The 25054-nt window shown below is 35.8% G+C and overlaps 1 pseudogene; it reads left to right on the plus strand.

Annotated features, from left to right (window-relative positions):
- Nucleotides 1-5476: 5476 nt before the first annotated feature.
- Nucleotides 5477-6932, plus strand: LOC143682692 (serine/threonine-protein phosphatase 2A 55 kDa regulatory subunit B alpha isoform-like; annotated as a pseudogene).
- The last annotated feature ends 18122 nt before the right edge of the window (nt 6933-25054 follow it).

The following is a 25054-nucleotide window of genomic DNA, read 5'->3' on the forward strand; positions in this document are numbered from 1 at the left end:
GGAAAAGTTGATCTTCAAATATATATGGAATTACAAGGCCCCTAAATAGCCAGGTAGATATTGCAAAAGAAGAACAAACTTGGAGGTTACAAACTTTGAGTTTCCAAACTTCCTGATATTGAAGCACACCAAAAAGCCACAGCAATGAAACAGCGTGATACCATATCAACAAGTCAAAGCAGTAAAACCACATGATCATCTTGATTGATGCATTTGACAAAATTCAACATCCTTTCTTGATGAAAACACTTCAAAGGATAGGAATAGAAGGGAACTTCCTCAACATGATAAAGGGTATTTATAAAAAACCCATAGCTAACATCATCCTCAATGGGAAATGTCTGAAAGCTTTTCCACCAGAATCGGGAATGCCTACTGTCACCACTGTTATTCAACATTGTGCTGGAAGTCACAGCCAGAGAAATTAGACAAGAAAAAGTTATAAAAGTCATCCAAATTGGAAAGGAAGAAGTAAAACCTGAAAATCCTGAAAAATCTACAGCAAAGCTACTAGAGCTAATAAATGAGTACAGCAAAGTGGCAGGGTACAAGATTAACACCCAAAAATCAGAAGTGTTTCTAAACACTAGTGATAAGCAATATGAGGAGGAAATCAGTAAAAAAAAATTCATATGCAATATCAACCAAAAGAATAAAATATTTAGGAATAAATTTAAGGATACAACAAAAACTATAGGAAATAGCTAAAAGATATCATGGAAACCTATACACAGAAAAAAGGATACAAAAGATGAATACACAGAATACTATAGGAAATAGCCAAAAGAAATCATGGAAGACCTAAATAAATGGAAGAGCAAACCATTTTCATGGATTGGAAGATGAAATATAATTAGGTCAATTTTACCCAAATTGATTTATAGATTCAATGCAATACCAATTAAAATTCAAACAACTTACTTTGCAGAGATATAAAGCAAATTTATTTGGAGGTTAGGATGCCCAAACTAGCTACAATGGTCTTGAGAAAGAAAAATGAAGTGGGAGGTCTCACACTACCTGACTTTAAAGCATATTATAAAGCTACAGTGGTCAAAATAGTATGGTACTGGCATAAAGATAGATATACTGACTGTATTAACTAGGGTTTTCTAGAGAAACAGAATCAGCAGGAGGTATCTATAAATGTAAAATTTATAAAAGTATCTCAAGCAACCATGGGGATGTAGAGTCCAAGATCTGTAGGGCAGGCTGCGAGCTGGCAGCTCTGATGAAGTTCCTCAACAAACTCTCAGGAGAGGCTGGCTGGCTGAAGCAGGAAGAGAATGATTGTTTTCCTTAAAAGTCTTTTGGTGATTAGATTAAGCATCACTCATTTTAGAAGATACTCAGCTGTGGATGCAGCCAACATGGTCATGATTTAAGTCCATGAAGTGTCCTCATAGCAACGCACAGGCCAGCACTTTCCTCACCAGACAATCAGGTAACACCACCTGGCCAAGTTGACACATGAACCTGACCATGACACTGACCAATGGAATTGAATTGAGTGTTCAGAAATAGACCCTCTCATCTATGGACAATTGATCTTTGATAAGGTGGTCAAACCAACCCACCTGGGACAGAGCAGCCTCTTCAATAAATAGTGTTTAGAGAACTGGGTATCCATACGCAAAAGAATTAAAGAGGATCCATAGCTCATACCTGATATAAAAATTAACTCAAAATGGATCAAAGACCTAACCATTAGAGTTAAGACCATAAAGCTGTTAGAAAAAAATGTAGCAAAATATCTGTGATGGTTAGGGTCTATGATAATTCCCAGTGTCTGGTCAGGCAAGCACTGCCCTGACTGTTGCTGCAAGGATATTTCATGGCTGGCTAATAAACCAAGAAGCTGATGCATTAAATCATCAGTGAATTGATTATATCTGTGGCTGTTTGCATCTGCGATGAACTAAGGCATGCCTCTCACAACAAGATACTCCAATCAGTAGAAAAGCTTTAAGGAAGAAGAGAGACTTTTTCACTGCTTCTTCAGCTACTAAGCCTTACCTGTGGAGTTCGTCCAGACTTTTTATCAGAGCTGCCAGCTTCATAGCCCCACCTGTGGATTTTGGACACTTCTGTTTCCACAGTGGCATGAGACACTTTATAAATTTCATATTTACAGATATCTCCTGTTGAGACAGTTTCTCTAGAGAACACTGACTAATGCAATATCTTTAAAATCTTATAATAAGGTGTGGTTTCTTAGTCCTTATACCCAAAGCATGAGCATTTAAAAAAGAAATATATAAATGGGGGTTCCTCAAAATTAAACACTTATGTGCATCAAAACTTTGCCAGGACAGTAAAAACGCAGCCTACACAATGGGAGACAAATTTGAAAAACACATATCAGATACAGTTTTAGATTCCAGAATAAATAAATAGATTTTTCAACTCACCACCATAAAGACAAACAAACCAATTTTTAAAAATGGGCAAAAGACATGAACAGATACCTCTCAGAAGAAGAAATACAAATGGCTAAAAGGTACATGAAAAGATGCTCAACTTCACTGGCTATTAGGGAAATGTAAATCAATACCACAATGAAATATCAATTCTCAACCACTAGAATGGCCATTATGTGGAAAAAGAGGCACATTTTTCCACCGTTGGTCGGAATGTAAAATGATACAACCACTCTGGAAGGCTGTTTGGCAGTTCCTTAGGAAGCTAAGTATAGAATTGCATATGATCCAGCAGAATATATTGCAAGGTATATATTCAGAGGAACTAAAGGTAAGGACACAAATAGACTTTTGCACACTGATGTTTATAGCAGCATTATTTATGATTGTCAAGAGATGGAAACAACCCAAACATCCATCAACAGAGGAGTGGCTAAACAAGCTGTTGTATATACATAGGATGGGATACTATGCAGCTGTAAGACAGAATAAAGTCATGAAGCGTATAGCAATGTGGATGAACCTTGTGAACAGTGTGCTATTGTGAAATTAGCCAGAAACAAAAAGACAAATGCTGTATTGTCTCATTAATGCAAACTACTATTAATGAATAAACACTGAAAGTTAAAGTTAAGAACACAAGTTGGGAAGAGAAAAAGAGGGTCAATATTGGGTATTTGGTGCTGAAGGAATACAGATTGTGCAACAGGATTGATTGTAAAAATTCAGAAATGGATAGCACAATACTACTTGATGGTAGCACAATGGCATGAATATACTGAATGGAGCAGAATATGAGTGTGGTTGGGAGAGATCGGCTGGGGGCACGTTTGAAACCAGAGGGAAGGGTAGAGGATACATTTTGAGAGGGTATAACTTGGGAATACCTAGACTGCACTGGGAGGTGATTAAACATACAAATAAAGGGGCATTTTTGCATGAGAGAGAGCAAATGAGTGTCAACATTGCAAGAAAATAGATGCTATACAGGAAAAGGTGCAATCAATGCAGGCCAAGGTCTATAGTCAACAGTACTGTTGTAATACACTTCCACTGAATATAACAAACATATTATACCAAAACTAAATGTCAATAAGCAAAGGATTTGGGTAAGGGGTATGGATTCTACATGGAAGAAAAAGAAATGACTTCATATATATTATGGTGGTGAAGGCCTATTTATTTACTTAGGGTAGATTATATGATGTGTGAATGAAATTGGTTAAAAATGAACAGAGAGAAACAAGTGCTAGAGAAGGTATGGAGAAAGATGCGCCTATTCACTGTTGATGGGGAAGCTGAGAGGTGTAGCCCCTCTTGAGGGCAGTGTGGTGGTTCCATAGGAGGCTTAGGATGGGGTTGCCATATAATCTTGCAATGCTGTTGCTAGGAATGTACCTGGGGACATGAATGGACATTTTCACACTGGTGTTTGTAGCTACAGTGTTGGTGATTTGCAATGGCTGGAGGTGGCCTAAGGGTACAATGACTGAGGAATGAGAGGGGGAACTGTAGTGTTTACATACAACACACTCTGGGCAGCTGCAAGAAGAAATGAAGTTGTGAGGCATGCAACTAGGTGAATGAACCTTAAGGACAGTGTGTTGAATAAGATGTCAGAAACGAAAAGACAAGTATCATCATACCTCACTCATATGGATTAGCTATAATATACAAACTCAGAGAATTTAATTCAAGAGCATGGGTTATTAAGTTAGGGCCTATTGTAGAGGTTCCTAGATTGTAAGCTCTTGCACTGGTCACATATATTTAGGAGTTGTAACTGATGTTTCTAAATTCTGAGATACTGCACTATTTGTATATAACGTGTTTTTTTCCTGAAACTTAGTGTATTTGTGTGACACCTAGCACTCAAAGTTGGAGCACTAAGGCTATGAGGGTCAGCAGTGCCTCATTCAGCAACTGTTTAAAAAGCTGAAAATGTGATCAGACTTCATCTAGAGATGTGAGTGAGGCTGATCTGGGTAGGATTTAGGGTAGATCAGAGGGCTGGATGAGAGATGATGTGACCCATGTTTTTAGGCTTTGGCCTCCGTGCAAGATCAAAGGGAGAGAGGCCTATTTTGTATAAAATCTATATTTTTGGTAGCACATTGTGTGATTTGACTTGTATAGTCAGTTTACTTAAGCACCATAATTACATGGAATCTTGAATAAGGCATGATATCTTGTTTGTACAGGTTTGTGTGATGCCCCGATGTATCCCAGAGTAATTTGGGCAGAGAATGATCAAGTTTCTGAAAAGTCCCTGTAGGGGACTGTGGAGAAAGAAGGAAATGTTAGACTTTCCCATCTGGGGAATTCCTGATATTCTGGCAAGCAGTGGGGATGGCCAATGGGTTGGGCCCTTAATTTTGGGGCTCTCCCCTATGAGGTTTGTTCCTGCAAAGGAGAGGCTAAACCTGTTGGTGATTATGCCTGAGAGTCACTCCCAGACAGTCTCTTTTCTTATTCAGATGTGGCTTCTCTTTTTAAGTCAATTTAGGAATAGAATTGAGAATTCAGAACTAAAGCTATACATATATGACCAACTGATTTTCAGCAAGGCTGCGAAGTCCACTTAATAGGAAAAGAATGGTCTTTTCAACAAACGGGGCTGGGAAAATTGGATATCCATATGCAAAAGAATGAAGGGGCCCCTATCTTATATTATATGCAAAAATTAATTAAAAATTGATCAAAGACCTACATATAAGAACCAAAACTATAAAATTATTACAAGAAGTCATAGGAGGAACTTTCATAACCTTGAATATGGTAGTGATTTTTTACATATGACACCTGAACCACAAAAAAAAATAATAGATAAGATGGACTACATCAGATAAAAAAAAAACATGTATCAAAGGATATTATCAAAAAAGTGAAAATACAGCTAAATAGGAGAAAATATTTGAAAGCCATGTATCTGACAAGGATTTAATGTACAGAATATATAAAGAACTCCTGCAAGTCAACCACAAAATGACAAACAGCACAATTTAAAAATGGGCAAAAGAAGAGGAACCCAGCAGGGTCACCATTTGCGGCACAACATGACAGGAGCTGGAGGAGGGAATGATATTCAGTGGTGTTTTTCTCAGGTGAAAGGTACAGTAGATGATGATGCAGTAGAAGGAAGGTTTGGTTCCGTTCCATTTTTATCCAAACATATCAGATTATCCAGGAACAAGCTTTAAAGAAGGGAGACTGGTTCCAGAACATATCTCTGGAAATTATACCATCTGGGCCCTGAATTTCATGGCAATGTTACAATCAGATATAATTTCTACAGTAGAATTCAGTCATTCCAGAGAATTACTGGCAACAGGAGATATAGGTAGTAGAGTTGTCATCTTTCAACAGGATCAGAAGTAAATCCAGTCTGATAGCAAAGGAGATAGCACCTTCTAGAGCCATGAACCAAGTTTGACTACTTGAAAAGTTTAGAAATGGAAGAAAAGATCATCAAAATTAGGTGGTTGCCCCAGAAATATGCTATTTGGTTTTTTTGCTTACCAATGATAAAACAATAGAATTATGGAAAAATCAGTGAAAGGAACAAAAGACCAGAAGGATATAACTTGAAGAAGGAAGATGGAAGGTGTAGAGATCCTACCATAGTTACCACACTACAGGTACCAATCTTTAGGCCTATGGATCTAATGGTTGAAGCCAGTCCATGAAGAATATTGGCCAATGCTCATTTATATCACATCAACTCTATTTATATAGATAGTGATTATGAAGCATATTTAGCTGCAAGTAATTCATGGATTAATCTTTGGCACCTGGAAATTAGACAGAAGTTTTAATATTGTGAATATCAAGCCTGCCAATATGACAGAGCTAGCAGAGGTGATTACAGCAGCAGAATTCCATCCAAACAGCTGTAACACATTTATATACAGCTGCAGTAGAGGAACTATTCAGTTATGTGACATGAGGGCATCTGCCCTCTGTGATAGACATTCTCAACTGTTTGAAGAAACTGAAGATCCCAGTAACAGGTAATTTTTTTTTCTGAAATAATCTCTATTTCAGATGTAAAATTCAGCCATAGTGGTCGATATATGATGACTAGAGATGATTTGTCAGTCAAAATTTGGGAGTTAAATATGGAAAACAGGCCTGTGGCAACCTATCAGGTTCATGAATACCTCAGAAGTGAATTTTATTCATTGTATGAAAATATTTGACAAATTTGTATAGTGTTGGAATGGATCTGATAGTGTTGTTATGACTGGATCTTATAAAAATTTCTTCAGAATGTTTGACAAGAACACAAAGTGAGACATCACCCTATAAGCATCATGAGAAAATAATAAATCTCACATGGTTTTGAAGCCACACAAAGTTTGTGCAAGTGGCAAGCAAAGGAAAGATGAAGTAAGTGTTGACAGCCTAGATTTCAACAAGCTAATACTTCATACAGCCTGGCACCCAAAGGAAAAGACCATTACTGTAGCAACTACAAACAATCTGTATACATTTCAAGACAATGTGAATTAGGGTTGACATTCCTAGCAGAATATCCCACTTCCTGCTTAGTTGAGATGGTTGAATCTAGTATTCGTACCTATAAAGGAGAGAAGTCCGTTGTGACACCCTTTTCCAGTGATTAATAATGTGCCATTTGACAACATATTTTTATATCCTCATGGAGAAAGCTCTGTGGATTCAACACTGTGTTGTTCTCCATGTGTATTAACCAGTCAGGTAAGGGTAGGGAACTTTTACTTAAAATGATTTTTGCACCGTCTTGCCTAGTGGACTAAATTGAACTGTATCAACATTGATTTTCTCCACTTTCTGTGCCTTCCATTGTGATGACATCAAACACGGTGAAAGCCTTCAGTCATGCTGTAGGATTTAATTGTGCATCTTCATTACTGTGTCATTTATGGGGTATACCTCTTCCACCCCCTTCTAAAATTGAATACAGCTCATTCTTACTGTGACTTGTAGCATTCCTCCGTTTTGGCCTCCTGGACACCTTCATTTCATCTCTCTTCCCCTTTGACCCCTCCACCTAGTCTTGGTGGTGATGTATTAAAAAAAGAAAGAAAAGAAAAAAACACTCAAAATTAGTAGTCAGTTTGGGGTCAGTGGTAAAGGTGGTATATGTTGTGAACAAATGTTTTTAATAACAGTTGGCTGTAAATACTCCTTGAAATGTTTGGCACTGAATATAATGGGGAAAAACTACTGGATAAAAGTCACAAAGAATGGAGAAAAAATGGCAAAAAGAATACATATTTCTCAAAGAAGATACACAAATGGCTCAAAAGCAAATGAAAAGATGTGCAACACCATTAGCCATTTGGGAAAGGTAAATCAAAACCATGATGAGAAAAAATTTCTGATTCTATGAGTTTGCCTATTCTAGTTTCATACAATATTTGCCTTTTGTTTCTGGCTTATTCTACTCAACATAATGTCTTTAAGGTTCATCCATGTTGTTGCATCAATCAAAACCTCTTCATTCCTTTTTAATGCTTAAGAATATTCCATTGGCGGGCCGCGGTGGCTCAGCGGGCAAAGTGCTTGCCTGCTATGCCGGAGGACCTCGGTTCGATTCCCGGCCCCAGCCCATGTAACAAAAACGGAGAAACAGAATACAATAAAACAAGAAAATGTTTAAAAATGTTTCCCTTTCTTCCTTCCTTCCTTCCTTCTATCCTTCCTTCCTTCTCTCTGTCTTTCCTTTATAAAAAAAAAAAAAAAAAAAAAAAAAAAAAAAAAGAATATTCCATTGTATGTATATACTACATTCTGTTGAGCCATTCATTGTTTGACTGGGCACTTGAATTGCTTCTATACATACGTTTGCAATTGTGAATAATGCTGCTATGAATATCAGTATGCAAATATCTGTTTGAGTCCGTGCTCTCAATTCCTTAGGGTTTATATCTAATAGAGGGTTTCTGGGTCATATGATAATTCTGTACTTTTTAGCTTCCTGAGGAAAGGTCAAATTGTCTTCCATAGCACCTGCATCATTTGACATTCTCAACAGTAATGTATGAGTGTTCCTATTTCTCCACAAACTCTCCAACAACTGTAATTTTCTGTTTTTTTTTATTTTAATAGTGGATTGGAACTGATATCTCACCATGGTTTTGATTTGTATTTCCCTAAAAGTTAATTATGTTGTGCTTTTTAGTCATTTGTACATCCTCTTTGGAGAAATAAGTATTAAAATCTTTTGCCTATTTAAAAAATTTGGGTAGTTTGTATTTTGTTGTTGAGTTGTAGTATTTATTCATGTATTCCTATCAGATATGTGATTTCCAAATATTTTCTCCCATTGAATAGGTTGTCCTTTTGCTTTCATGATAAAGCCCTTTGCACAAAAGTTTTTAATTTTGATGATATCTTATTTGCCCATTTTTCCTTCTGTTCTTGTGCTTTGGATGTAAAGTTTAACAAACCATTGCCTAACACAAGATCCTGATGATACTTCTGTACATTCTCTTCTAGGAGTGTTATAGTACTGATTCTTATATTTAGGTCTTTGATCCACTTTGAGTTAATTTTTACATAAGTTATGAGTTAGTGTCCTCCTTCATTATTTTGCATATGGATATCCAGTTCTCCCAGCACTATTTGTTGAAAAGACTATTCTTTTCCAATTGAGTGGACTTGGAGGCTTTGTCAAAATTCAATTGGCTATAGAGGTGAGGTCTATTTCTGAACTTTCAATTCTATTCTGTTGGTCTATATGCCTGTCCTTGAGCCAGTAACATCCTGTTTTGACCACTGTAGCTTTTTAACATGACTTAGGCAGGAAGTATGAGTCCTCCAACTTTGTTCTTTTCCAAGATGGTTTTAGCTATTTGGGGTCCTTGGATCTTCCAAATAAATTTGATAATTAGTTTTCCTATTCTGTAAAGCAGGTGTTGGAATTTTTTATTGGGATTGCATTGAATCTGTAAATCATTTTGGGTAGAATTAACATCTTGGTAATATATTGTCTTCCATTCTATGGGCATGGAATGCCCTTCCATTGATTTAGTTCTTCATTGAATTCTTTTACCAATGTGTTGTAGTTTCCCTCATATAAGTCCTTTACATCCTCGGTTACATTTGTTCTTAGACATTTTATTATTTTAGTTGTTATTGTAAATGGAATTTTTTCTTGATTTCCTCCTCAAATTGCTCATTACTGGTGTATAGAACAAATACTGATTTGAATGTTGATTTTGTATCCTGGCACTTTGCTGAATCTGTTGATTCACTCTCGTAACTTTGTTGTCAGGTTTTTTTTGAACTTTCTATGACATAGGATCATATCATCTGCAAATAGTGAAAGTTTTACTTCTTCCTTTCCAATTTGGATACTGTTTTTTGTTTTGTTTTGTTTTTTCTTTTTTACATGTGCAGACACCAGAAAATGAACCCAGGTCTCTGGCATGGCAGGTGAGAACTCTGCCACTGAGCCATAGTTGCCTGCCCAACCAATTTGGATATCTTTTATTTCTTTTACTTGCTTAACTGCCCTGGCTAGAACTTCCAGTACAATATTAAATAACAGTGGTGACAGTGGGCATCCTTGTCTTGTTCCAGATCTTAGAAGGAAAGCTTACCATTGAATATGATGTTAGCTGTGGGTTTTTCATATATCCCCATGGGAGTTTCCTTCTATCCAAGGATTTTTGTCAAGGGAGGATGCTGGATTTTGTCAAATGCCTTATCTGCATCAATGAAAATGATCATGTATATTTTTTCTTTCACTTTGCTAATGTGGTGTGTTACATTAATTGATTTTCTTCTGTCACACCACCCCTGCATAACTGGAATAAAACCCATTTCATAATGGTATATAATTCTTTTAATGTGTTGTTGAATTTGATTTGCAAGTACTTTGTTGAGGATTTTTGTATCTTTATTCATAACAGAAATTCATCTGCAATTTTCTTTTTTGTAGTCCCTTTATTTGACTTTATTTTAGAGTGATATTGGGCTCATACTATAAGTTAAGTAGTATTCTCTCTTCTTCAAATTTTTGGAAGGGTTTGAGCAGGATTGGTATTAATTCTTCTTGGAAAGGTTGGTAGAATTCACCTTTGAAGCCATCTGATCCTGGGTTTTTCTTTGTTGGGAGGTTTTTGATGAGCAATTAAATCTCTTTTAATTCTTCTGTTGAGATCTTCTATTTTGTATAGAGTCAATGTATGTTGTTTTTGTGTTTCTAGTTTTGTCCATTTCATCTTGGTTTTCTAATTTGTTGACATACAGCTGTGAATAGTATCCTCTTATAATCCTGTTTATTTCTGTGGGGTCAGTAGTAATATTCCCCTTTCATTTCTGATTTTGTTTATTTGAATCTTCTCTCTTTTTTCTCTGTCAGTCTAGCTATGGATTTGTCAACTTTATTGCTCTTCTCATAATGATCTTTTTATTTTGTTAATGACCACTACTGTTTTCTTAATTCCCTACTTCATTTAATTCTGCTCTGATTTTAATTCCTTTCCTTCTCCTTGCCTTGTGTCTACTGTGCTGTTCTTTTTCTAGTTCCTTCAGGTAAGCAGTTTTGTCTTTGATTTTAGATCTTTTCTTAATGTAAGCTTCTAGGACTATACATTTCCTTCTCAGTACTGCTGTATCCCATACTTCTCATTTTTATTTGTCACAAGATATTTTCTGATTTGCCTTGTAATTTCTTCTTTGACCCATTGTTGTTAAAGAGTATTTCATTTAACTTCCATATATTTGCAGATTTTCCAGTTCTCTGCCTGTTACTGAATTCCAGATTCATTCCATTATGGTCAGAGAAGAAAGTTTGTATGATTTCAATATTTCTAAATCTATTAGAACTTATTATTTTTTTTTACCCAAAAAATGGTCTATCCTGGAGAACAATCCATGTGCACTTGAGAAAAAATGAATAATCTACCCTTTTGGGGTACAATGTTCTGTAAATGTCTGTTAAGTCTAGTTCATTTATCATGTTATTCAGTTGTTTGTTTCCTTATTGACCTTCTGTCTAGATGCTCTATCTATGATGGAGAGTGGTGTATTGAAGTCTACAATCATTATTGGAGCAGTCTCTATTTATTTCTTCAGTTGTGTCAGTGTTTGTTTCATGTATTTTGAGGCACTATAGTTAGGTGCATAAATATTTTAAATTGTTATTTTTTCTTGGTGGATTGACCCTTTCATTAACATAAAGTGTTGTTCTTTGTCTCTTGTAACAACCTTTGCCTTGAAGTCTGTTTTGTCTGATATTAGTTTAGCTACCTCAGCTGTTTCTCATTACTATGTGCATGGGTTCTTTTTCTATCCTTTTCACTTTCAAACTTCTATCTTTGGGTCTAAGATGAATCTCTTGTAAACAACATATAGTTGGTTTATGCTTTTTTATCCATTCTGCCATCTGTGTCTTTTGATTAGGAAATTTAATGCATTAGTATTCAGTGTGATTACTGTAAAGGCATTTTACAGTAAGTACAAAAGTACTTCCAGCCATTTTGTTTTTTGGTTTTAATATGTCAAACTTTTTGTCTCCTTTTTCTTTTTTTTGCAAACTCCTTTTCTATATTATTGATCTATTATGATGTTTCTGACTGATCCTTTTCTTATTCTCTTTCTGTATATTTTAAAAATACTTTCTTTGGGGTTACCCTGGGGTTTGCATTATATAAGCTATATGTATAAACTACTAGTATTGGAAGATATGAACTTAGCTTCAATAGCATACACATTCTCTGCTCGTTATCCTTCTGTTTTTCCTCTTTATATTTTTGTCCCACATTACTTCTTTATATTTTTTATGTCCACTATCAGGAAATATGCCCTTTTTTCAAAGAGATGTATATTGAGGATACACTAGTACCGTGTTTTTCATTTGCCATTTTAGTTACCTTTACTGAAGATCTTCATGTCTTCACACTATTCAAAGCCATTCTTCCCTGTTTTTTTCTTTCATTCTCCTTTTGGTAATTTTTGTAGGGCATGTATATTTCAGACTCTCTCAGTTTCTGTTTGTCTGTGAATATTTTAAACTCTCCTCAGTTTTGAAAGTTAGTTTTGCTAGATAAAACATTTTTTGCTGACAGTTTTCTCTTTCAGTATCTTTAATATATCACACCACTGCCTTCTCATCTCCATGTATGATTTGGATTATCCTGTATTCTAGTTCACTGATTCTTCTTGCTATTCAAATATGCTGTTTCATGAATTTAGTATATTTTTAATCTGTTAGTGTGACTTTCATTCCATAATTTTTGTTTCTTTTTAAGCTTTAAAATTATTTTTATGTTCATATATTATTTTTTATATCCTGTAGCTCTGTATCTGTATTTTCCTTCATCTCCTTGAATTGATTTAGGAGATTTGTTTGAACATCTTTGATCAGTTGTTTTAAATTCTGTGTCTCCTTTGAAGTTTCAATTTGTTCCCTTGATTGAACAATATCTTTCTGTTTCTCAGTATGCCTTTTTTTGATGATGTTAGGGCATCTGATTATTTTGATGTGTTAACTCTGAAGATCAATTTCTCCCTCTTGTCTAGGATTTTATTGTTGATTGACTTTGTGTTAAGGCTCTTCTTTGACACTGGTCTAACTTATTCTGTACTTTTAAAGTAGCCTATGTTTAGCTGTTCAGATTTTCTCGGCTCTTCAACTGATTCTTGTCTTGGATATGCAGTAAAATTTTTAAGATTACATTTTTGTGCAGTTGTTTCACCTCTGGGAGAAAGCTTCCTTTCCTCTTTTCTATCTTCAAGAAACTTGAATTGTTTTGTTTGTTTTTATGTAGAGTTTTCTTCCTTGTGCTGTGATTTGTTTAAATTGTCTCTCTCACTCAGTGCCTCCCTTTCCTTATACTTTTCAGTTCTGGGACTCATCCTGTCTCACAGTGGTTCATATCCCCCCTTTTATTGTCTATGAACCTTTTCTCTCTCTGGTTTCTTCCTGTTAAGGCATCCCACCCTAGGGAGCCTGATGGGGTCAATCCAGGAGGTCTCTTTTGCATTAAGGTGGTCCAGCAAACAGACAAGATTGAGTGTGCATACTTCTTGCCATTAGTTCTGTCATGGTCTCTCTCTCTTCTTTCCTCCCATTCCCCTGGAGGCACTTTTAAATGCAGTACTTCTCAGCTACTTGTTTTCTACCCTGGGTCTTTGTGGACTTAGGCCGCTATGTCTGTATTCACATGGCATTCTAACTAGCTTCTGTGAGTAGCTCTATGGTCTGTATTTGTGGCAGGAGGGATCTGAACAGGGCTGCCTCCATGGGACTCCTAAGTAGCACACAATAGTGTGCAGGAAGGAGGGGTCCAGACTGTCAGGTCCAGGACAAAAATCTCCTACCTGGTTTTGGAGATTATTTTTCTTTTTCTTTAATTCAGCATTTGTGGAGTTCTTCACCAGTCTATATTTTCCCCCAGAGTTCCAAGCAAGTGGGATTTATCCTTTTATTAGTTAATTGAAAGGGGAGATATTTCCAGGGGATGTCTTACATAACCGTGTTGATAATGTCACTCTCTGTTAAGGTGTTTCTGATTATAGATTATTGTTATTTAAGAGAGAATATTCTGAAAATTATGTATTGCTAACTATCTCATTAGAATATCTCTTCCTCAAGATACTTTTACTTTGCCTTTATAGGATCTAATTTGGACAAATCTTAATCAAATCCATTGTACTTTTACTTAAAATTTTATTTAATACAACAAAATAGAAAATTTAATTTTTAAAATAAAAAAATTGTGGCATAATCAGCAAAATAGTTTATTTGGGAATGAACATATTAACTGCCATGGTAGTGTTTTTAAATACTGAAATTTTCTAGGATGCTTGAGTTTCACAAGGGTTTATTTTTGACATTTAAGAGTCCCTCATATTTAAAATTGAAAGCCTTTTTTTTTTAAGTCCTTTGGTATGTTATTGAAAGTCTTAGATAACTAAAATGAAATAGTCTATATTGTAAACTGAAAGGGTTGGAGTTATTTTATTTCAGGTGTAAATTACTTTCTTCTGAGAGTTAATATCTAAATAACGTTTTGTAGTAAGCTATTAATTAAAGCAAGCCATTTTTTTGTGACAATTATAGTTAGGAAATTTTACATTTAATATAAATGTAAATTAATATAAATTGTCACATTTATATTTGACAATTATAGTTAGGATATTTTATTTAAAAAAATAAACTAACCTTTCAAAGACTAAATTTTAGAATTGGGATCTACTTGTGGTTAGCATGATATACCTACCAGCATAACAAAAGAACTCCAAACATTCTAGGATAAAAGCTTTAATATAATGCAAAAGTGTTTAAAATCATGGTCTATTTTCAGTTAACTATTAGCAAAATGTACCTTTGATAAAACTAACCCCAGTTCTTGCAAATAAAACACTAATTAGAAGCTTCTGGAATATCTCATTCCCTATATAAATGAAGTGGTCATTATAAAGAAGTTGACAAATGTATTGTAATAATAAGTAACTCAACCATTTAAATAACTTTTTTTACAGTCCCATAGAAACACAATTAGATGCCTCTCAGATACCACTGGAGGGAGGCAATTTGGTGATAAATAGTGGTAAACAAGTTTTTCTGAAATATCCCCTCTACATTGCATTATGCTCACCTTCTCTGCACAGCTTCATTGTACAGGTAGAAAATGCATAAATAGTAGCTCCATTAGTTTGTGGAAAGAAGAGTCTATCATGTATGCATGAAATAAATCAATCACTCTCTAGAATTCTAGAATATTAATTCAGGATGGTTGACATCAGGGATTTCCATTTACTTAGCCTCTTCCCTTTTCCTCTCCTCTTTTCCTTTTCTTTTTTATCTACTTACTCATACATCTCCCACATCTAATTTCTGGAAGAAACATCTTTTGCTAACATGACCCTAGGTTAAGTATGAGCAATAAATAATGAAATAAATCCTAAGGTTGAATTAATAATGAAGATGTGAGTTTTTTCTTGTAAAACATATGTGAACACCAGTGGGGCCTCTTGACATACTGGCCATGCGAGGGCTTTCTTATGAATGACTCAATATAAGACTAAAATGTACAATGAATCACTTCTTCTTGACTTTCTTGTTCAGTTGTGGTAAGCCACAGCTGCTGAAGTTTTTGATCCATTTAATCTCCTCATCTGTGATACAGAATCATGGCCTTTTTCTTCTTTTTATTCATTCTTAATGCCTCCGAGATGTTGCTGTGTATGATAACTTGAATTCTAGCCAGATCTTTCTCATCTAATGCTTTGTCAATCAATATCAATGCCCCATTGAAAAGTGACATAATGCCATTTAAATATAAAGTAAAGCACATTTACAAAGTCAAATGAAAAGATAAAGCAAATTACACAGCAATGATTTCTAGTTCTCAAGCAAGTACTTTGCACAGCAGTGTTATCAAATGAGACTGCTTTTAACTGAGTTTCAACTAAACCATAAATGACTTGGATAAGTCCTGTGGAGGTATAATTCCTGAGATGGTATTTCCTTTCTTAGGAAAAGACATTTTAAACATGTGCATATGAGAATTCACTCTTTAATCTCATGAATAGATTTAGCTTTTAAAGTGTTGGAAACAAATGCTTTTATGCCAAACAGATCTACCTTGTCATGTATGTATTCATTTAATTCTCACAATAATTTTATGGTACAATTATCCCATTTTACAGATAAGAAAAGTGTATCATTGAGAGTTCATGTAATTTTCCAATGCTCATGAAGTTAAACGTGATAGAATGGGGATTTGGACCTCATTATTAACTCTAGAGTGCCCACTTTTAAAAAATTTTTTAAATTAATTTTTAATTTTTTAAAAAATACCAAAAAGCAACAAACAAACGCAAACATTTGTAACTTTTGATCATTCCGTTCTAAATATATAATCAGTAATTCACAATATCATCACATAGTTGCATAATCATCATCGTGATCATTTCTTGGAACATTTGCATCTGTTCAGAAAAAGAAATAAAAAGAAAACAGAAAAAAATTCATACATACCATACTCCCTCCACCTCACCGATGACCAGCATTTTAATCTAAATTATTTTAACATTTATTCCCCTATTATTCATCTTTATTCCATGCATTTTACTCAACTGTTGATAATGTAGATAAGAGAAGCATCAGACACAAGGTTTTTACAATCACACAGTCACATTGTGAAAGCTATATCATTATACAATCATCAAGAAACGTGGCTACTGGAACACAGCTCCACAGTTTCAGACAGTTTGCTCCAGCCTCTCCACTACATCTTGACTAGCAAGGTGATATCGATTGAATCCACAAGAATAACCTCCAGGATAACCTCTTGACTCTGTTTGGAATCTCTCAGCCATCGACACTTTATTTTGTCTGATTTCACTCTTCCCCCTTTTGGTCGAGAAGGTTTTCTCAATCCCCTCATGCTGAGTCTCAGCTCATTCCAGGATTTCTGTCCCACATTTCCAGGAAGGTCCATACCCGTAGGAGTCATGTCCCATATAGACAGGGGAGGGTGGTGAGTTTGCTTGTTGTGTTGGCTGGAGAGAGAGGCCACATCTGCAGAGCTCCCACTTTTAATCATCATACTGTTTTGCCCCAAAATGTGGATTATAATTTAAGTTCTACTGCAAATTTGTTGAATTTTTTGGTAGGCTTCTTAATGGCATGTGACTATTTCTCATTTCTATATATTTTTCTTCAATTAAATAAAAGCAAAAGACACACAACATTCCCATTTATAAGAAAAGGCTGTACCAACATTTCTGATTCCCTAGCTTCTTTGAGGAGTGGAAGTATCCAGGTAATGAAGGCATTGCAGAGCACTTTAATCTGCCATTGCTGGAAAAATTGAGGAAACAATATTATTAGATTCATTTTCTCACTATCACATTGCTTTACTATGAATTTGATTGCCATTTCTGCTGTAATGTAAATCACAATTCTTTGGTTGCACTGATTTGCTTGGCCTTTCAAATGGATTTTTGAACTTCAAAGTGGTGCCTTAGTTTAGGCAAATTTATTCAGTCTATTCAAACCATAAGTACTCATTAGGCTGTTAGAATTGGAAAAAAGTTCTCAGAGAAAACAACTGGTTAATGGAATAGCAGAATGGCAGGTAATTAATAAGTAGAAATTTTATACTCAACTGGGGAGAAAGAGGAGAAACTGACAGTGTGTTTGTGAAATATAGATAGAAACTACTTTTGGCAATATGAAGTAAATACCTGAATACATTGACAGGAAATTTGTAGTTAACATATTTTAATCCATGGATGGTAGAGTATTTGTTTTAATTTTTTTTAGTTGAGGTTTGCCATATCTATAGCAATGTGCATGAATCGTAAGTGTACAGCTCGCTGAATTTTATACCCAGATTAAAATCAGAGCATTTTGCTGCAAAAACTCCTTACTTCACTTTCCAAAACAATAACCTTCAATACTCCAGTCTCTAAAACTTCATATATTAGTTTTGCTTTTGTTTGAACTACATAAAATTACCCTTGTGTCTTGCATTTGACTTCCTTGGCTCATCATTATGTCTATGAAATGATCCATGTTGTCACATGCAGCAGCAGTTCATTTCTTTTCTACTAAAAGCTTGCTATGTAGTTTTCAATGGCATGAATATATCACATTTCATCCATTTCTCTCTGGATAGTTTATCCAGTTTTTGGCTAATATGAATAAAGTTTTTTTAATATTCTTGTCCATGATTTTTCATGGTCAGATGCACTTATTTTTCTTGGGTACATCCCTAAGATTAGAACTTTTGAGTTATATAGCAAACATATGTTTAGCTTCAGTAGATACTGCGGAGTAGTTTTCTAAAATGGTTATAATAATTTATACTCTTATCAGTAATGTCTGAGTATTTTGATTCAATCTTTAATCATCGCTTGGTTTTGCCAGTCTCTCTAATTCTAGCCTCACCCACTGATGGTGTGCGGCACAATTGCATTGTGGTTATAATTTGTATTTCCCTAATGACTAATGATGTTGAGCACCTTTCCATATGCTTATGAGCAATCTGTGGATCATCTTTTCCTCTTTTGTGGCAAATCTTTGGCCTTTTTTTGATGTTGGCTGCTTTGGAACTGGGTGTCTTCACAGTAGACTATTGTTTGTTCCTATCTTTGTTTCTCCCTTGCCTTCAGGTTTCCTACCTCCACATCAATCAAACAGTATAGAATCTGAGTACCACCATAGGCCCAGTGAAACTCAGAAACCTACATTATTAAACATTCCCAATGATTGTATGTAGATGTTTCACTAACACTTTAGACATTAATTTTAATTTTTATGTTTATGATTTTCACATTTTATATAATACCTTCTTAAAATGAAAATCTATTGAAATTTTTGTGTTTCTTTTTGCATTTTCTTATTTAACTATTGCCATTTGAACTCTGTCTCTTGTTCTATCCCTCCTTCCTTTCTTCATGGACAGGAAAAATGTCCATTTTATTGGTTTTGAGTTATTTTATTTATTAAGGTAATTTTTTCACTAATCATTAATTTCTATGTTTCTGAATATTAATTTCTTTCATTCATTCAGTAAACATTTTTCTTGAGTACTTAATTGGTTCTAGGCACAGTTCTAATTACTGTGGATACCATAATAAATATGACAGAGAAGGTCCCTATCTTCACAGAATTATAATTCTACTTTTCTTTTAGCTTTGTTTGTATTTGTTTTACACCCTGCATTTTTTACATTCAGGATTATGCTGAAAGCTTAATTAATTATTTCCCTCCTTTCCTTCTTTCAGGTTTCTAATGAAGTATTTTAAGGGTACAATTTTTCTAGTGAATTTTAGTTCATCTGTAATACCTATGAATTATTTTGCTGTTCACCACCTATAATTCAGTTCACTTTATATTTTGATGAGTGTTTTAAAATTTCCAAGCTTTTAAATATTGCTTTCAATTGTTACCAGTTTCTAATATTATTTTGAGAGAAGTGTGTTAATATCTCTCACTTTGATCCTGGCTTAGGCAGTAATCTCTGTGCTTCTGAAAGGTTTCCCTTTATATATGTGGATTCTGTGTATTCAGATGTATATTGTCACTATAATGTCTTCTTTGGGGACTAAACTTTTTATTAGTATAAAATATTTCCCTTTTATTTCTTGTAATGTTCCTTACTTTAAATTCACCCTTGCCAAATGGCCTAATATTGACATTTCCATAACTCTTGTGTTTGTTTGCTTAGCACATGCCTGGTATATGTAGGTCTATCATTTTATTCTTTCATTTGCAATGTTTCTGTGTCATTTCATTTCAGTTTCTTTTGCAAACAGCACAGATCTGGATTTACTTTTTTTTTTTGGGGGTCATGGGCAGGCACTGATTTTTCATTTAATAATCCATGTGAAGTTCTTTCTTTTCATTGGAAAATTAATTATTCACCTTTGTTTTGGCCACTTACATTTTTTCCTTCCTATATCTTATGCTTACTGTTGTTTCCTTTTACTTATTTCCTATTGTTACATTAATAACTGAGTTTTTGTGGTAGTCAACCACTGAGATGGCCTCAATAATCTCTGCCTTATAACCTTGTGTGGTCCTCTCCCACATTTCACCAGGATCAGTCTGTTAACAATAGAAAATGGCAGAAGTGATGGTTATAACCTCTACCATTATGTTGGACACTCCCTTCTCTCTGTCTCTGTCTCTCTGGCTCTGGCTCACTCTCTTATCACTTACTGAAGACACCCATGATAAGGGACTATGGTATCCAACCAACAGCCAGCAAGGAATCAATTCTTGTCAACAACCCTGTGATTATGCTTGGAAATGAATTCTGCAGCCCCATATGACTGTAGCTCTGGTTGACAGCTTGACCGTAAATCAGAGAGATCCTGAAACAGAACCATGGAATGAAACCACCTCTGGATTTGTGACCTACAAAAGCTGTGAGAAAATGTGTTTGTTATTCTAGGTTGCTGAGTTTTGAAGTAACTTTTTATGCAGCAATAGATAGCAAATACCTTATTGTTGATTCTTCCTCTAGTGAATTCAGAATTCTACAACCTCTTTTTATTTTACAATTCATTACTCTTAAAAAATTTTTAAAGTGCAATTTAACCCATTTTTTATATAATACATATTTTTACTCCTCATAATTTGGTGGCATTTTTCACATTTTTACTCTCTACCTTCACTTTTCATGCCCTAAGATTTCTTCATATAATTGGAATTCCTTTTCAGATTATTACCATTTTTTTTTTTACCACACTTCTTCTATTTTTTTATTTCAAAATAATTTTGTGACCAGACAAAGGTGGTGGATTATTTGCCCATTGTGCTTAATGACCAATTCCTTAGGCACAAAGGTTTCAAAGAAAGAGTTTATTTCGAGGCTTGAAGCAGGAGATCAGATGGCCTATTGAACTAAAAATCTGTCTCCCCAAACTGCAATAATTGCAATAGTATTATATTACTAAAAGATGGCCAGGTTTTAGGATAATGATCACAGTGGCCTCAGGTGATGCAATTAGAGGTGACATAATTATTGAACATGCACTGATTGACATCATAGTCATGGAACATATGTAAGAAAATGGTGGCTTTAATACAAGGTTTTTAGCATTTTTAGCATTATAATGAGGTATAGGTGATTTGTATGTTAAAGTCTAAGCTACTGGGCACATCAGACAGGCCCATTTTGCTTTGAATCAGCTTAGGTTATCAACATAACTTTGGACTTGGGGTGGTATGTTAGTTTGAAGCTGTTGTATACTCCAGAAAAGCCATGTTCTTTAATCCTGATTCAGTATTGCTGTGTGGGATCTTTTGATTAAGTTGTTTCCATGGAGATGTGACTCACCCAATTGTGGATGGGACCTTTTAATTAGGTGGTTTCCAAGGAGATGTATCTCTATCCATTCAAGATAGGGTGGCTTACTGCAGTCCTTTATAAGGGAATCATTTTTTTTGAAAAAGCTTTAGAGCCCACACAGCCAGAGACCTTTGGAGATGCAGAAGGAAAATATTCTCAGCAAAGCCGTGTAAAATGAAAAGTGGGAGAGAAAGATAGCAGACCTCATCATGGCCTTCCCAGCTGACAGAGGCATCCAGAAGCCAAAGACCCTTGCAGATGCCAGCCACTTGCCTTCCCAGCAACAGAAGTGTTTCCGACAGCATCAGCATTTCTTGAGTAAAGACAACTTCTTGTGATGCTTTAAGGTGGACGTTTTTTGGCCTTAGAACTGTAAACTTGCAACCTAATAAATTCCCTTTTTAAAAACCCATTCCATTTCTGGAATATTACATTCTGGCAGATTTAACAAACTAAAACAGATTTTTCGTACCAAGAAGTGGGGTGCTGCTTTGGTTTGCAAATACCAAACATGTTGGGATGGCTTATTAAATGGAGAAGGGGAAGATTCTGGAAGAATTGTAAGAAGCTTGATAGAGAAAGCCAGCCTAGAATGCTTCAGAGAGACTGCTGGTAGAAATGTGGCTTCCAAGGATACTTCTGATAAGGCCTTAGGTAGAAAGGCTGCACGTGTTATTGCAAACAGGAAGGAAGGTGGTCCTTATTTTAAAGTGGCAGAGTATTTAGTCAAATTATGTTCTAACTTTGCATGGAAGTTAGAATTTAAAAGTGAGCCATAGTACTTAGCTGAAGAGATTTCCAAACTATATGTGGAAAATGCAGCCTGACTGCTCCTTGCAGCATGTAGTAAAATGCAACAGGAAAGATATAAGCTGAGAACTGAACTCTTGGATACAAAGAAACCAGAAATTGATGGTCTGGAAAATTCTAAGCTTCCAGAAAAGGAGACTCCAGAGAATAAGGACCCATATAAGGATTTAACCAAATATGGAAGCTGTACTAGTTTGTTAGCTGCTGGAATGCAATATACTAGAAACAGAATGGCTTTTAAAAAGGGGAATTTAATAAGTTAATAGTTTACAGTTCTGAGGCTGAGAAAATGTCCCAATTAAAGTAAGTCTATAGGAATGTCTAATCTAAGGCATCCAGGGAAAGATACCTTGGTTCAAGAAGGCCAATGAAGTTCAACGTTTCTCTCTCAGCTAGAAGGCCACATGGTGAACACGGTGGCATCTTCTAGCTTTCTCTCACGGCTTCTTGTTTCATGAAGCTCCCATGGGGGCAATCTCCTTCTTCATCTCCAAAAGTCTCTGGCTGGTGGATTCTGTGGTTCTCTTGGCCTCATGGCTCTAAAAAGGGACTCTCTCCAAAATGTTTCCTCTTTTAGAGGATTAATGGGTAGAGTCACAACTCCATGGAAACTATCTGATCAAAAGTTACCACCCACAATTGAGTTGGTCACATCTCCATGGGAACAATCAAAATGCTCTCAGCCAGCAATATTGAATGAGGATTAAAGGATATGGCTTTTCTGGGGTCCACTACCGATTCAAACCAGCACATTCTACCCTTTGGACCCCCAAAAGATGTGTTCTTTCCAAAAGCAAAATATATTTATTTCATAACAATATCAGAAACCCTTAAACCATTTCACTAACAATACAAATACAATACAAAGTTAGAAACAGTATAAAATCTCATCAAAGTTAGATACAGGCATGGTGTGTTCTAAGGCAAAATTATCCTCTGGCTCTGGACCTGTGAAACTCAGAACAAGTTATTTGCTACCAACATACAAAGGAGGGACAGTCATAGGATACATATACTCATTTCCATAGGGAAAAATTGGAAGGAATGCAGGGGTCACAAAATCCATACAGTTTCAAAAACCCACAGAGCAAAGTCCATGAGATTTCAAAGTCTGAGAGTTATTTATCTTCGGGGCTTTAAAAGTGGTAGTTCCACCCTTTCCAAGGGCTTATGCAGAGGCCTGTTTTGCTCCAAATGCAACTTGGCAGGTATTGGGGAGACCAACTTTCTCTCGGCTCCACCCTCTCCAAGCATTGTGGCTGCACCCAGTCTCTCTGTCATCTCTGGGGCACACACTCAACCCCTCCATGTGGTGGCAGCCAGGTTCTCCCCAAACCCCAAAGAATGTGCTTCACCCTCTCCAAGGCCTGAGGTGGCACAACTCTTCCACTGCAAGGTGGTGGAAGACCCATCCTCTGCCTTTGGGACAAACTTACCCTGTCCATGTGCTTGGGTGGGCCCACTTTCCTGGCCCGAGACTTCTTGATTTCAGACCTCAGCCTCTACGGCTTTGCCTCTGAAGTTGTTTTTCCTCCAGTGTGTCCCTTCTCTGTCCCTCTCAGTCCCCACTGTCAGTGGTTCTCTTTATAGAGATCCTGCAACAGTCTTGTTGGCTTTCTATGCAGTAGCCTCGGACAGTGCTCATCAGACATAAGGAGTTTCCACAAATCCTTCCTGAATAACTCCATGTCCAATCCTGGCTTGTTCAGAAATGGCTGACTAGTTCCACATCTGGCCAAATCCTCACATGGGGCACTATTCTCTGGGGTCTCCCTTCCTGGAAGCCCAGAGTTTTCTAGAACATCAATTTCTAGTTTCTTTGTACCCAAGAGTTCAGTTATCAGCTTACCCCTTTCCTGTTACATTTCACTATAAACTGTGAGGAGAAACCAGGCTGTACTTTACACATTTAATTTAGAAATCTCTTCTGCTAAATATCTAAGTATATGAATTTTAAAATCTGTCTTCCAGCCAAAGTCGCTAGTCAATTTTGCCAGATTATCTGCCATTTTAAAACAAGGATCACCTTCCTTCCAGTTTGCAATAATACACACCTCATTTCTGTATAAAGCCTGGTCAGAAGTATCTTTCGAGTCCACATTTCTACCAACAGTCTCTTCAAAGCATTTCAGGCATTCTCTATCAAACTCCTCACAACTCCTCCAAAATCTTCCCCTTATCCATTTAAAAAGCTGTTCCAACATGTTTGGTATTTGCAAACTGCAGCAGCACCCTACTCTCTGGTACCAAAATATGCTCTAGTTTGCTATCTGCTAGAATGCAATATATCAGAAACAGAATACTTTTAAAAAGGGGAATTTAATAAGTTGCTATTTTACAGTTCTAAGGCCGAGAAAATGTCCCAACTAAAACAAGTCTATAGAAATGTCCAATATAAGGCATCCAGGGAAAGATACCTTGATTCAATAGGCCGATGAAGTTCAGGGTCTCTCTCTCAAGTGAGAAGGCACATGGTGAACACAGTCTGGGTTTCTCTCTCAGCTGGAAGGGCACATGACGAACACGGCATCATCTGCTAGCTTTCTTTCCTGGCTTCCTGTTTCATGAAGCTCCCTCGGGGGCATTTTCACAGCCTTAGAACCCTAATTTGTGCATCTCTATTTTAAAGCAGTTCCTTTCCTGTTATATTGCATTCCAGCAGCCTTAGCAAACCAAAACAGGTAGGTTTGTTCTGGGCTGACCGAATAATTAAAATTAATTGTTTCTCATACTTCGGCTTTTTTGTTTGAGTATGAAATTCTTCTATTACAATTCTCATCTCTCAATAACAGGTAGATATTTTGATATTTTTCTTTGGTTTTGAAGATAATATTCTAATTTTATTTTTTCTCTTATATTAGTAATTTATTCAATCCCCCTGGAAAAATTATAGAACATTAGCTTTATTTCTGAATTTAAGAAAATATATCAGGATTTTCTTATCAGTGAATCTTCTTTTCAGATTCTTCCTGGCTTTTATCTTCTTACTGTCTGAAATGTTGACTCTTTATTCAT

Source organism: Tamandua tetradactyla, chromosome 5, assembly GCF_023851605.1.
Source record: "Tamandua tetradactyla isolate mTamTet1 chromosome 5, mTamTet1.pri, whole genome shotgun sequence".
Taxonomy (NCBI): Eukaryota; Metazoa; Chordata; class Mammalia; order Pilosa; family Myrmecophagidae; genus Tamandua; species Tamandua tetradactyla.